Source organism: Hemibagrus wyckioides, linkage group LG14 (assembly GCF_019097595.1).
Source record: "Hemibagrus wyckioides isolate EC202008001 linkage group LG14, SWU_Hwy_1.0, whole genome shotgun sequence".
In the NCBI taxonomy this organism is placed as follows: Eukaryota; Metazoa; Chordata; class Actinopteri; order Siluriformes; family Bagridae; genus Hemibagrus; species Hemibagrus wyckioides.
Window position 1 is genome coordinate 5346037 of NC_080723.1, and position 12036 is coordinate 5358072.

The window sequence follows — 12036 nt, forward strand, 5'->3', positions numbered from 1 at the left end:
GTGACCAGTAATCATGACGCTCATTTAGGGAAACTTAAAACTATCAACCCCACCATGAACTCATTCATTATTTATATAATATCTAATTGAGCTTGATTTCAACTGGTGAAAAATACTTACTAAAAGTCTTAACTATTTTGTCTATGGTTATTTTTGTCCAGTTGTACAATTAGCATATGTATGATGGTGTTTTCCAGAAAATTCATTTAATGTGTATTTATATTGAAACAGTTTGAGCGTTTTAGCAAGGCAGACGATCTCTCCACTGACTGGTTTACGATCAAAACTGGCTTCTTTTATTAAGATAGACATACGGATGTATGGCAGCAGCTCTGCACAGAAAGTCCCTCTAGGATTTCATCATTTTTCAATCACAGAAATGAACTCAAAATCAAGGAAAATTCGTAATACTTGGAGGAGCTCAATTTTTCCGCAGATTAGGGGCAAAGCGTGTCAATGTGACATCACCACAAAGTGCAAAGCCCTCTTTGTTTCATGTACATTTACATTTCTGGCACTTATCCAGAGCGGGGTACAAAAGTGCTTTGAAGTCTCTATCAATGAGTCAATTAACATTGGTTCAATAGGTCACAGAATTAGAATACCATCAATCTAAACATACAATAATATATAAAACAAACAGAAGAAATAAGAGCTAGTTTTCAGGAAGAGGTAGGTCTTCATCTGTCATTTGAAGACGAACGGTGACTCAGCTGTTCGGACATCTAGGGGAAAATCATTTCACCGCCTCGGTGCCAGAAGAGTCAAGATGAATACCTACCTCTTACCCTGAGAGATGGTGGGAGCAGCCGAGCAGTGCTAGTAGATCTGAGGTGCAGTGTCATGTGTGTCTAACATGAGCACAGCTATCATGCGCGTGTTTCATGTGTCTTCATTGGTAGTAGTTAAGAAAGCAAAATCCTGTGCTTGTGTTATCGCCAATTCAAGTATTTTTCCAGATAAAAAAGCACTAAAATCTTTGGGGGCTGCAACAATCAAAGCAAAATCCTGGAGAGACTGAACTCATGCTCAATCTTGTTTTCCTTTATCTAGAATAATCCATATCAAATAATCTGTATCTAATAATACATAATTTCCATAAACATATTCAGTTGGGTTAAGCTTTGAGATGCGGCACATATTGCTCACTGCTCAATCTGGCCAAAATTCCATCCATCTAGAAGCTTAAAAGAAAATTTGCCAGGATTTGCCGATGCCATCAAGCTGGAAAACGTAATGCCTGCAGCGTAAAGACGGGCAAAAATAAATTGTTTTGTTTTAATCATAATATGTATCCTTCCTTTCAGGCTATTCTGTCATAAACAAACCTTAATCAAAAGCTTGTTTAAATGCTGTTTGTCTTCAGAGCAGACGGGGAAGAAATCTTTCTCTCATGCATCTTAGCTGCGTTTGTCCTTGCTTGAAAAAAAGATAAAGCAGTGAAAGTGTTCGCTCATATAGTGAAATATAAACAGGGTTTTAATCTATCGGGGTTTTATCAGGCCTACTCCACTATACAACAATTAAGCACCTCTGGGGCAGTTTAACACAAAACACTGAAAAAATTTTATGAAATTTTATGCCAACCTGTGACCAGCTTTAGGTTTTATGCTTAAATGACATACCATGTATGAGGCACACATCAGTGGTGCACAAATGCATGATGGCATATTTCACACAATTAAAGTTGCTGGTGTTACTGGCCTCAACACCAAAAACCACCTGAGAACATACACAACACAATCCCCAGTGTTAATTAACACTGAAGTGTTATATACTGTATACATCCAATTGGACACAAATGAGCTCTGAAAGAGTTTGTGGGTATTAAGTCAACACTAGGGGTTTTGTTGTGTATCTTACTGCTTAAACCTGAGCAGTGGCTGGAAAGGGGTACATTTGTTGGCAGAACTCATGATTGCTGTTGTGACATACTTCTTTGTGTTTCTTAAACATGATTCATATTGCCAGTGCTGGAAAATGGACACGCTTTTAAGATTTGCATAATAGAAGTATATTGCTGTAGTAATGGAGTAGTTATGGCTACAAACTAAGGGCTGCTCTACATATTGTCCTTGAGTCCATTAGATGGCATAGTTAGGAGTTGATTATGTTCTGTTTTATGCAAAAGCATCGCACATATTTTTTAAAAACATAAAGCAGCTGTTAACATTTAGGGTAATATGGCAGACTTTAAAATATAGTGTTTATTACTTCCCGAGAACTTGATCCCGAATGTTGATTATTTTTACTGTTTTTTTTTTACTGGAAACTTTATTGGAAAGAAGAATAGCATATATTTTGTTCAAAATAAGCTGATTATATCCAATCAATCAATCAATCAGTCAATCTCAGGTGACATCAGCAAGGATTACAGTGAGTTTTGTAATCAGTCATGGCTTAGCCTAAAACAGGACATGACTTTAATCCGAATCATACTCTATCACAAGAAAAGTGACAGTAGGACGTTCCACAACATTGAAAATAACTATAAATGTTAAACATATGACTTCTTGTCCATTAATAAATGCAGAATTGTAATTGTTGAACAATTGCTATTTAAAAAATAATGAAAAAAAATCTACTTGGATGGATGGAACCATATTGTAGATTATTTTTCTGTAAAGTCCAGTTGTGTTTTTTTGTCCTTTAATAAATAATAAATTTCAAGCTTTAGGTCTCCTTATTGAATATTTCAGTAGTAATGTCTCAAGCAGGTAAATATTTTGAGAACAAAACATTCGATTTTATTTTGCCAGCCATTATCAATATTCTTCTAATAAACTAGCTCAGAAAAAGGTTTGAAAATCTTAAATTCCAAATTTCACCTAAAATATTCTCTGTGGAATTCTCTCTTTAGATCTGCACAAGAACCATGATTTTTATGTTTAGCATCAGATTTCAGAATGCGATCACGCATTCCCTAATATTCTCGAAAAACTGCTATGTAAATATCACTTCATTTGATTTATATATTTTGCAAATCATCTGTAGCTTGTTAAAAAGCTGCTTCTCAACAACACATCAGATCAACAGATCTTAATGGATCTATCTATGTCAGTGTCTATCTATCAATAGTATGTCATAAAATTCATACATAAATTACACATGTACTGAATTTGAAACTGTAATAGGACCAGAGACAAGGGTGACATTCTATAGATCACCTTCATAAGCAAGAGCTAAAAACTGGACCAGCATTTTTTCTTTCTGTTTTGTTCCGAGATGCTGCTTTTGTCCAACAAAACCTGCACTATTTTAAGTGGATAAATCTAAAAACGCCATTTTGGTATGGTAGTGTAAACAGAGCAAATGGAGATATTCCAAAAAAGTGGTGTCATTTTAGTCGTGTGACCCATTCAGCTCAAAACAAACACGACGGTAGACGCTGAACTGCAGTTGTGGTGTCTGCTATCCAGTTTTATAGCGTGGTTAAAGATTAATGCCGATGTGTACAACCTTCAGATTGCATTTCGTCAAAGGGAACAGAATGTTTACTCACGATTGCTTTTCCCAGCCAGACAGTACATAAACAGCTGATGGTCAAAGCGTGTTCAATATGTATATGGAATGTAAATGTTTTTTACACTTTTCAGTGTGGATGAGAAATTTTGGGGGAAAAATAAGAATATGCAGTTTCATCCATTCCATTTTCTATACCCACTTTTTCCCTAATTAGGGTCACGGGGATCTCCTGGAGCCTATCCCAGCACACATTGGGTGAAAGGCAGGGGTAGAAATGCATATCTATCATCAATCTATGCATAATTTCATATCTATCTAGAGTTAGAAAGGTTTTCAAATTCTGGGTCAGGACTCTCGGATGGGTTGCGAGGCTTAAACAATGGGTCGCCAATATGATTAAAGAAAAAGTTCTAAAATTAATTAATGCAATTTTAATAATAATAAAACAACGAGAATAATAATAACTTTAAATAGAAACATGCTTAAAAACCACTGTGATGATGCTCAGGCTTTAGTAGAGTTATATTAGTCGCCCGTCTTTCATTTATTTTATGCTGAATATGAGGAGACGGAAGTCAAAAAGTACCATTTATGATTTTTTTTACAAAAGTAAATTATCTTTGTTCTGGATTAGCCTCTCCACTGAGTAGCCAATGAAGCATTTCATTGCTCCTGCCTTTTTCAACTACCAATATGTTTGAAGCTAGATTCTCCGTTTTAACCAATATGAAGACGAAAGAACAAAAGTTGAATGCTTCTCCGGACATTCGTGTTGCCTGGTCATCCTGCGAACTGGCTTGGGACCAGATTATGCAGAATAAGCAGGCCCACCCTTCCCATTAAAGTAAGTTATGAACGCCCACACACATGCTTATATATATAGATATATAGATATATATATATATATATATATATATATATATATATATATATATATATATATATATATATATATATATATATATATGTGTGTGTGACCTGATTGTATGTAAATTTGTAAAATGTGGTTGTATATATGTGGGTCGCATCAATTTAAAAAGGGTCGCGATTAAAAAAAAATTGAAAACCACTGATCTAAATTAATGTGGGTGGAGCTAAAGTAAAAATAAAAAGGAACTAGTTTGAATATAATATCTGTTAAACATCAACAAACATATTGTTTAGAAGTAGATGAGTGGCATTAAACTCACCTGACAATTGAACAATTGGACAATTTCTACACTGGACTATTCAGTGTACTGCAGAAAATATAGAAATATGCAATCGCCTCCGTGTGTGTTTCTTAAACATCCCATTATTGATTTATTCCACTCTTTTTTCCGTTATAATAACCTACAATCTTCTGGGAAAGCATACAAAGACATTCTGGGGAAGAACCGTGTACAAGTGTGACGGTCAGGTGTCCAGATACCTTTAGCCATACAGTGTTTTTTTTATTTTTTTAATTATTATTATGTCCTACAAACTCTGTCCAGGGTGTATCCTGCCTTGGTGAGAGTTTGTACTTTAGACTGTATTCAGATTAGTAACAAGTATTTAATAGCAGAACTTTGGGATCTGTTTTTGTTCCTATATCAGATGGCTGCATGAATCAAACACACCTATTTGCATAAACAACAAAGACTAGTAACAGTTCTGCATGTATAATTACCCTCTCATGTTCTTAGGCACAAAGTGTAAAATTACACTTGACAAATAGCGAATATGTTCACCGCACCTCAGTCTGCAGGTTACAGATTGTGCTCTGAAGCACCACCGTTTGATTATAAATCAGCTACATATCAGTACCTACGGTGGCTGAGAAGTGCAAAACAAAATAACAAATGCGAAAAGACAATAACAAATCTAAGAACACAAAAACAAATAAAAAAATACAATAACAAATCTGAAAACACAATAACAATTCTAAAAACACAAAAACAAATAAAAAAATACAATACCAAATTCCAAAATCCAATAACAATTCTAAAAACACAAAAACAAATAAAAAAAATACAATAACAATTCTAAAAACACAAAAACAAATTAAAAAAAAATACAATAACAAATCCAAAAACACAACAATTTGGACGAATTTTGGTTTGGGGATTTGTTATTTTGTTTTCGGATTTTTTATTTTGTTTTGCACTTCTCGGCCACAGTAAGTAACCCAGCAGGGCAAAATATATAAATATGGACACATGGTACTAAATAATATAAAGGACAGTCCTAAAAACTATTCTGCAATGAATATAAGAAACATAAACCTGGAGAGTATTCATATAACCACACACAAATAAATGCATGTGGAGAAAAAATGTCTAATGCATTATTTACTACAGACTTTGAGATGTGGGTCTTGCAGTGTACACCACTACTGTTTCTGGAAAGCCCAAAGGTGCCACTTATCACCCACAATCTCCCCATAGTCCACTTTATATCTCTTGTGCTTTGTTGCTGAGTGTTTGTCAACAGCAGACATCTCCTCAGTCCTAAATAGAGTAGTGGCATTTGAAAAGGCACTCAGCGGCATACAGTGGAAATATACTGCCTAAAACCAGAATAATAGGCTGCTTCTCGTTTGTCAGGCGCAGTCGTGACTGGTACTGGCCTCTGAGAAGTAACACAGAGCTGGCTTTGTGGAAGCTACTGTATCTCTGGACTATATCCAGTGCAAAATAGTCAATCATTGTTCCCAGAGTATGACCTTCTGTGGCCTAGATATACCTCTGCTAATGATCCCTCTGCACCTTAGCATGTCAGAAGATAATAATCTATGTGTAATTGAGTCAGAAACAGAATGTGTACTATTAAAAAACTACCCTAGGAAAATCGCAGGGATGAAGCCAGGACTGCAATTCTGACACACAATGGGCCTCAAATTACAAATCTCCCAGCGGATTCCCGTTGTACAGTTTTAGCTTCCATGGGAATCGTGACATGACACATGGTGTACTGTCTGCATTCAGGACGGTGATCTGAGGGCAAGGCTGTGAAACAGCAGCTCCCATGTCTCACCTACGCTCTGACGGTGCAGAAAGAGAGATTTGTGAACACTACCGGAGCGCAGGCTGAATGCAAAAACAACTAGAATGTGGTTAAGAATGTTGAGTAAGTTTCACCGTGGCATTTATAATTGCTTGCACTCATTAGCATGCACTGTAGCTCAGCTCGCTTGCAGGTCAGTGTGGCACTCCGTCGGGCAACCGACGCTCCGGATAGATATACGATGAGCAAGCAGAAATCTCTGAGCACCATAAAAAACAATGGTGTTATCACACCTGCGCTTATTCGTAGAAAAACAGACTGGGGGAAAAAAAGGCATGGGAAGACTCATCCTGTGACCGTGCACATCTGGGCCACATGACACCCTAATAGTTCATCTCCCATTTCTGTGAGTTGTTTACTTGCATCTAATGAACCACACTCTTCACCCCAGACATTTTCCTTCATTAAACAATATCCAGTCTCACGGATACAAAAGAAAACCAACAACTAGAAAAAATACATTTCTCTGGGCTGTTTCTAATTTTATGTCGTCTGATTGACAGCTTTTTGTAAGTGTCACAAGTTGATATTTCTCCATAAGCATTCCAACTTTTCTTCATTGTGACACTAATATCTGAAAATAATGACTTTTATAAAATATTAAGCCAAATCAAATCTATTTTAAATTGAACTAAGCAGAAATGATGCTTTGTAAGCGTTGTACTGCGTCATGTTAGTGATAGTATCTGTTCTGCTACTATCTAAACTATCTATCTATACTGGTGAAATCAATTTTTAATTTCAATTTTATTGGTATAGCACTTTTAACAAAAAGTGCAAGATTAAGATTAGACTTATTATGTATTATATTTATTTGTATTCATTTATTTTGTATTTTTAATTATTATATTTATTTGTATTTATCCCTAATGAGCAAAACAGAAGCCTCAGGAAAAACAAGGAAATCTTATCGAATATTTTTTAAATCAGTATAAACAAATGAATTATTTTATCACTGCAAAAATGAGTTTTGACTTACACAGGATTTTAGTAGTTGAAGATAACGCCTTCAAATTTTAGAGACTTACGTATGAACAAGCACTTGTGGTGTCTCAGAGATCAGAAATTGGTCAGCATTTACTTTTAAAATTTGTGTGAAAATAAAACTAACCATTTTTTTTTCTTTTCACTTTTCTATGAAAATATTGCCCCTACTAAGCTAGGTAAAAACAGATATGCTTATGAACTACAATTATACTATCATATAATCCATAACCCACCAGTGTGACATGAGTAAGACGTCCGATGCTGAATGCAGTCATCTGAAAAAGGTGCAAATTCCATCCTCTGGAACGAAGAAAGTTTTGCAGGCCGGTGGAGTTACTGTTTCATACTCAGTGCATTAAAATCATTATCTCTGTCAACCGAAAATGTCTGTTGAACCCTTATGAAAGTGCTGATAATAACAGAGCAGTGGATGCTGTATTGATCTGCTACTTTTAAAATCACTTTAATTCTTGCTGTAAAGCATTCCGCCATAAAAGAAGCATCTCCTGCATCTCGGGAACACACCCATATTTCACAGACCTGACAGGCAATAGTTATGAGTATGACTGGGCATCCTGTGCTAACCTTGGATATAAAAACCCAGGCTTTAAAGGTGTAATGTAACATGTAAATCACCATAAAGAGGGAGGAGGAGGAGGTGGAGGGAGAGAAGGAAGAGGAGGAGGTGGAGGAGGAGGAAGTGGAGGAGGAGGAGTTGGAGAAGGAGGTGGAGGAGGAAGAGGAGGTGAAGGAAGAAGAGAAGGAGGAAGAGGAGGAGGTAGAGGTGGAGGTAGAGGAGTGAAGGAAGAGGAGTGAAGGAGGAGGAGGAAGAGAAAGAAGAGGACGAGATGGAGAAGCAAGAGGAGGAGGTGGAGAAAGAGAAAGTGGAGGAGGTGCAGGTCTCTTCCATACTTACTGGAAAATAAACCCACTCTAACAGCCCACTCAATATATCATAGGTAAAGGGCTTCATGCTACTCTGGGTTTTAATTATAATAAAGCTGAAAGTGATTTAGCGTAAGCTGCACATAGCCTGTGGCAAAAAAGATGCTATCAAAAATGTAATAATCTTCAGTAAAGATCAGCCAGGTGTGTGAATACTCTTGAATGAAACCAATCTGAATATATACACCAACTTTCATCAACCGATATTTTCATATCAGCTAAATCACGGAGATGGTCCCTTTCACCTCATCCTGAAGTCCACAGCAACTTCACAATGATTCAAACTGTCCATTTAGTAAGCAAAGTTTTTGCTCTTTTTATCCATTTATAGTTTCAAAATCTCATTATAGTAAATGAGTTCCTGTTATCACTATAAACAGCCGTGTTCACATAAGCCTTTTAATATTTTTTATCTGTGAAGTGAATGAGATAAAAAAAAATGTAGCTTGTCATGTTAATGAGAACCTCCTCTGCCGGAAGACTTGCCTGTGGAGGAAACAGCAAAAAAAGTTCAGTCTCAATCTCTGAAACTGGAGCCTCCTTCCATAAAGGCTAAAAGAACGTCTTCTTACGGAAAAACCTCACCATGTCTTGTTATATTTATTTATATGGCCCTACAATTCCTTTTGTAAGTTGTTACTATAGAAATCCTAATTTTGCTTTTATTTAAAACCGTGTAGCCGAACTAATCGTCACGGACACACAATAATTAAGTGCTTTTGTCGAAAATAATAACAGTAATCAACAACTTCAGGCTAATAGAATTCAACAACAGTGTCTTTGTTCGTATTATACAAGACTATTGATTAGTATTGACTTTCCAAAACAGGCAGCGGAAGGAGACCAACAGCCTGAAACACTCCTGACAGGCACGACTTGAGCGTCTTTCTTAAGCATCTTAAAAGGAACATCATCACTATCCTACTCCTTAATAGCACATCCTTAATAGCCTGAGAGGCTTTTATACTCCCAGTCTTACTTCTCGTTAGGCAAAAAAAACAGAGCATGCAAGCAGAACAATTTTCTTTGCATGGGTTTTTGCCAAGAAAAATCAAAAACCTGTCTAAAAGTTCTTAAATCCTGGATTCGTTTCAGCGTAACCGGCTCTCTCGGTCCAATTGTGTGGGATGCTTTTAAATATAACGTTTCAGTCACAGTGGAGTGTAGCATGCACTCTCCTAGCCCTGATCCCTCCTGCGCTCACTTGAAGCTGTGTTTGAGAGATAAGGCTTTCTATGCCTCACTCCCACTGCCCTCTTCCTCTTATAACGCCATTATAGACCCTACATAAATATTCCAGCATGTGAAATTATCCTTTTCTGCTCGTCTCCTCCTACAGCAAGCAGAAAGCAGGTCCGTTCCCTGACCTTCTCCGATGCAACAATCAGTAGCCAATCCATTATGGATGAGCTGCTCGGAAGTGCAGGATTTTGGTACAGTTGCTTTCTGGATGCTGATGTCGTAATACTGCCAGGTCTGCTAAAAATACCTTACTTGTCGGTATGTGATTGTTGTTGTTGTACATTCATTGTTGTACATAACATGTTGTACATGTTGTACAGTGCTAAACACACTGCCAGAAAATGGCATATAATCAACATATATTCTGAATATCCTTTTTATCCTATTTAGCATTTCCTTTTATAAGCTTTCCATACATATATATATATATATATATATATATATATATATATATATATATATATATATATATATATATATATATATATATATATATATATATATATATATATATATATTTTTATATATATATATATATATATATATATATATATATATATATATATATATATATATGTATATATATGTATATATAAAATTATACAATTCTTTCTAGAAATAAATGCAAAATAAATGAGAAAAACGGGACTATTTTTAACCTTGAAATAGAGTCTTGTAATAGGTAAAAAATCTTCTGTTTTGTAAGAATTAATGAACAAAACTTATCCTGCTTTTGGATTCATGTAATAACACTATCCTTAGGCTAATTGCAGTATGCATTAAGTTAAAATCAGACGTTTTTAATTTAGCATTTTCTTTTCCTTTTCTTCTGTTTTTTAGGGAACTTGCAGAAAAGTTTTTTCTGCAGACTTGAGCTAGTCTTGTTCTAACGGTTGATGCTCATTATTATAATCATTATTCTCAGGTTTGTAACTAAATTGTCTTGTACAACAACTATCTTTTGTCATGTTTTGTAATTAATATTTTGGATTGTACATTTTTACACAGTTATAAGAATAATTAGAGAATAAACAAAAAGGCAAATGAAGCACAATAGCTTGAATCAAAAGCAGCCAAAATGTAATAATTCTATGTTTAAGTGCATCATATCGTATCTTACAGTTCAACACATTTTTTTCCTAGAATTTAGTTCAGGTCAGTCACAACTGGATGCACTTTAGTGGTTAAGCTTTCACACTTTTAGGCATTAATTAATGTAGCTCACACTCTCCACCCTCACATTCTGCCCCGAACACATCTCAATAGCCACAAAGAAATGAAACGTGATTCTCTGTTCATTTCAAAGAGTCACCGTTATCATTTTAACCCGCAGAGAGATATCCTTTTTTTTGTTTTTAAAGAAATATAGGACACCTTTTTAGAAAGATTTCCCGGCTCCAGGATCTATTTTGGTTCAATTCAGTTCATGGGAATAGATGAAGCTAAAAACTGTAGAATCAGATCAATGCAGTGCTTTTGTATGGTCTGATTTTAAAACTCCTTCCTTGTGCGTCTACCGCAGCCGAGTAAATTAAAGTGATGAATGAAGCCGCGATGAATGAGCAGAATTTTAAAAAGCGTTTCCAAGCACATGAAGCTCTTTCGGCTGATTACCTTCATTAACCTTTCTGCAAATGAAGGAAAGACAACAAGATCAGTTTCAAGACAGCTTTTATAACTGGAAATATACTGCATAGATAAATATACTGTAACATCTGTTTTGTCCTGTAGGTTCAACACCACATAGTTAAACCAGGTTAACTGATGGTATATGATGTGTGTGTGTGTGTGTTTATGAGTAGGAGGTAACACAGCATCCTTTATCTTGCCGTGATTCAGTATTCGGTCGTGTACAGAGAAAGTGTGGAGCTGCATGCCATAGTACAGCAAAGCCACCTGTTTTTTGTGCATGCTCACCACGAACGCCAATGTTCCCACATCAGTACAGCGCTTAAAGGCACATTCTGTCAAGACTGCAGCCAAGAACCCCAAAAGGACCAAACTAAAAACCTCACAAAAACACACACACAAACATTTACAGAGGTGGACAAATATAGGAGACAGAGTGTGCAGGACAAGCACATTTTGTGTCCAGGAGATTAGTTTTTTATCATATTTGCCCGGTGGACAAGAAAAAAAAAGTTGCTGACATTGGTATGCATGATTAAACTCAATGTGCTTCGCAGTACTTGATTCTAACTATAGAAATATATAACACCGGCACCTGTTGCGCAACACTGCAATCTGACACTACAGCGATTTTTACTAATTAACTACAGATGCACAGATTACAGATTTTTTTTGCAGAATAAGGAACACACAGGTATGTGGGAAAAAAACACTAAAATAAAGCTTGTGACTCTCCTACAA

At 35.9% G+C, this 12036-nt stretch overlaps 1 protein-coding gene across 2 annotated transcripts in view; it reads right to left on the bottom strand.

Moving 5' to 3' along the window:
* cntn1a (contactin 1a) overlaps positions 1-12036 on the bottom strand; it is a 71301-nt gene that overhangs the window by 49401 nt on the left and 9864 nt on the right. The gene's annotated exons all lie outside the window — the stretch shown is intronic.